This window comes from Vespa velutina, chromosome 23 (assembly GCF_912470025.1).
Source record: "Vespa velutina chromosome 23, iVesVel2.1, whole genome shotgun sequence".
Lineage (NCBI taxonomy): Eukaryota > Metazoa > Arthropoda > Insecta > Hymenoptera > Vespidae > Vespa > Vespa velutina.
In genome coordinates this window covers 770201-773652 of record NC_062210.1, presented here as the reverse complement: position 1 = coordinate 773652, position 3452 = coordinate 770201, and the positions used below count along the sequence as shown (strand labels likewise).

General features: G+C 36.2%; 1 long non-coding RNA gene across 1 annotated transcript; it reads right to left on the bottom strand.

The window, feature by feature from the left end:
• Positions 1-202: 202 nt before the first annotated feature.
• Positions 203-3079, bottom strand: LOC124956698. Its single transcript, XR_007103342.1, has 4 exons — positions 2998-3079; positions 2740-2866; positions 2206-2347; positions 203-337 (listed from the first exon to the last, which is right to left on the bottom strand). It is a non-coding gene; the product is annotated as an uncharacterized LOC124956698 (long non-coding RNA).
• Between the last annotated feature and the right edge of the window lie 373 nt (positions 3080-3452).

Genomic DNA, 3452 nt, shown 5'->3' with positions numbered 1-3452 from the left:
TCATTTCAAAAAGAATTTGAATCATTTGGAAACTTTGCAGAAAATTTATCTTCAACATTCTTAATTAATACATATATATATATATATTTCTTTTTTGTAACATTTGAAATGAATTAAAAGATTATTTTTAAAATGATATAAACTTTATTATTAAGATATATAAATAATTAATGAAATTAAACACAATCAATAGAAGATATCTGAAGTATTGTCAATGAAAAAAAAAGAAGTTCGCAAGTCATCTTTATCTTAGATAACGAAGGAACGACGTTGTCTTGATAGATAGATCAATGATCGATCTATAGTTCTCCATTAAATCACATATCCCTTTAGCCAACTGTGAACACACGAAAAATCAATACTTACACAGATATATATCTATGTACGTGAGCATGTATTACCGATCGATCAAAGGAACAAATAAACTTGTCCTTTCGGTCATCTATCGATTTTTATTCTTCTTTGTATAATTCATCCCCTCTTTCTCTCTTCTTCGGTAAAAACGCAAGTGGTGGGAGCAAAAAAAAAAAAAAAAAAAAAAAAAAAAAAAAAAAAAAAAAAAAAAATCCCTATGCATATTTCTTTCGATCGTCATTAAAAATTTTCACCTTCGATTTTGTAATCTTACTTGACTTAAGATCTTAAGAATAAAATACATAAAATTGTTGGTAAAGCGTTAAGAAAAAGAAAACGAGTGATAAGAAGAAAGAAAGAAAGAAAGAAAGAGAAAGAGAAGAAAGCTCTGATCGAAGAAGAAATATAGGTCGATCAGAAACATTTTAGCGATTTACACGAAAAAGACCGGAGGAAAAACTGTCGACTCGGAACGTGTAGCGTCAAGCGTTTTATACTCGATATATTTTATCGCTGGCGAAAGCTGAATGGAAAGAAAAAAAGAAAAAGAAGAAGTAAAAGAAGAAGAAGAAGAAGAAGAAGAAGAAGAAGAAGAAGAAGAAGAAGAAGAAGAAGAAGAAGAAGAAGAGGAAGAAGTCGAGGAAGAACCTTTTAAGACGAAAGAAAGCGGAATAACCGACGAACTAGAAACGATGACGCGAGAACGTTAACGCTCGAGATCTCGCATCGCGTGAGGAGAAACGCTGGAGAAATGGGTGGGGTGGGGGTTGAAAGGGCGGGGAGGGGGGTATAACGGCTCCCTTAAAATGGCAACGAAAGTTCGTTTGTCCGATACTTCCGATACATTAAGCCGCAAATTTGTGACTCCTTCGTGGAATTCGGATTAACAAAATTGCATTTTACGGTTCTCGCTCGCATTCCGGAGTACATAAATTTTCAAAGGGTATTCACGCGAAACGTTTTCTATCTCTTTCTCTCTTTCTCTCTCTCTCTCTCTCTCTCTCTCTCTTTCTCTCTTTCTCTCTCTCTTTCTCTCTTTCATGTGTCTCTCTTGATCGATCGATCCTCTTTTACACGTCCCTATACTTTCGTCCGTTGTTACTTCGCACCTAGCTTTCGTTGATAAATAAAATAAATAAAATTTATTCGAAATACGATAAACTTTTTTCTTCTTTTTTCTTTTCCCTTTTTTTTCTTTTTTTTTTTTTTTAATGAAATAGGATATATAGACAGATAGATAGATAGACATATAGATAGATAGTGACTTTAATTAATTTGCAAAGTACTTCAGTTCTGTTATTTTACCATAACGTAAAAATCATTTTTTCTTTCAATTACTGAATTAAAATTTACATTGGCTATTCGTCAATTTTACTCTGTACGAGTCTCACTCTGTGAAAGCTTTAAAACTTTAATACCCTCGATATATTTTTGTAGAAGATATTTTTAGATATTAAAGAGGAATTAATGAAAAAGAGAAAAAAATAAAAAAGAAAAAGAAAAAAAGAAAAGAAAAGAAAAGAGAAACAATTACATCGCCGTGAATTTCTCTTCTTTTTTTGTTTTTTAAATGATATTTAATGAACAATTAAATCATTGCGCATATATACATATATTAAATCACATTTGACATGTTGTAATTTTAAAAACGATTAATAATAAAATACTTGAATAATAAGAAAATTTAAACATTAGCAGTAAGTTCTAAATGTTGTTACCTTTATTACATATCTAAAAGAATATATTGAATTATGACGCGTTAAGTACCTTGAAAATGAATTACCCCGAAATACCCTTATACATCTTTGTACTGTCGGTTCTCTTTTAACATCTCGCCATAAACGTTCTTACCAAGTTCGTTTAACGTTTCGTTGAAAATGTGAAAAAGATTTTCCGAAGGGGATGAGTTTCGTCACGTTCCATGGATTTTCGTCCGGGGAAACTTTCATCATTCCTTTCGTTATCCCATACAATCCCTACGCCGCTGTAAGAACTGTAAGTTTATCGATCAAGAAGATATCTCCGTCGAAAGAAGCAAAAAAAAAAAAAAGAAAAAAAAAGAAAGAAAAAAAAACAGAAGAACCAAGAAGCATAAAATATATGAAAGAATCGTATAAAGTTTTGAAAAAAGGGTAGGATACACGTCGTCGTTACGACTTAGACTTCTACACAATATCCAGGTTTCTCGTCTTTTTTTTTTTCAAAAATATAGAAGAAGGATAAACAAAAAGAAAGAGAGAGAGAGAGAGAGAGAGGGAAAGCGAGAGAAAGAAAGTAAAAAGGTGGAAGAGGTTGGAAGATTGGAGGTATTGGATGGGTGATTATGTAGAGAGGGTGGTAAGAGGAAGGAAGTAGCATCGATATAATAAGAAGAAAACGACGTACGGTTCGGAGAACGTAAGTTTTGTATTTTCGTTGGTTGGTGTTGGTTCCGACGTGCCGTGGGAGTACTCCATTGGATTTTTTATGTCGTTCAACCAGCCGGCCTGCATTATGGAGACTTCACGGTCGTCTGGTTGGGAATTATATTAAGAGAAAGACAGCACATGGTGCAACCCAAGTACACAGGTCGTCCTACCCTATCCTATTCTACCCTACCCTATCTTACCCTATCCTACCCTACTCTACCCTACTCTACCCTACCTTACTCTACCCTCGGGGAGGTTCTCTACTGGGTGCAACACCGTCGAGACTTTCTGGAACGTGAAACCTTTCTCGGAGCTACAGCGCGGAACTACGGAGCTTGCGGCTGAAAATTGCTCGCGTACCGCCGTCGACGAACGGAAAATCGATTAATCCAGCCACCGCCGCCACCTCCACCGTCTCCACTTCCATCGCCTCCACCACTTCCATTGCCACCGTCGTTCCGTCCCGTCCCGTCCCGTCCCGTACCGTACCGTCCCGTCCGCGTTCGCGTCCGTTGCGATTCCGCCTAACCTTCGGCCGAGAATTTATCGTTCGCAACTTTAACGCGTTTCGCCTTGCCTCACCCTACTCAACTTTCTCTCTCTCTCTCTCTCTTCCTCACTCTTTCTCATTCTATTTCTCTCTTACTCTCTTCGTGTCTACGACCTAGCTTTGCGAACGAATTCCACCTT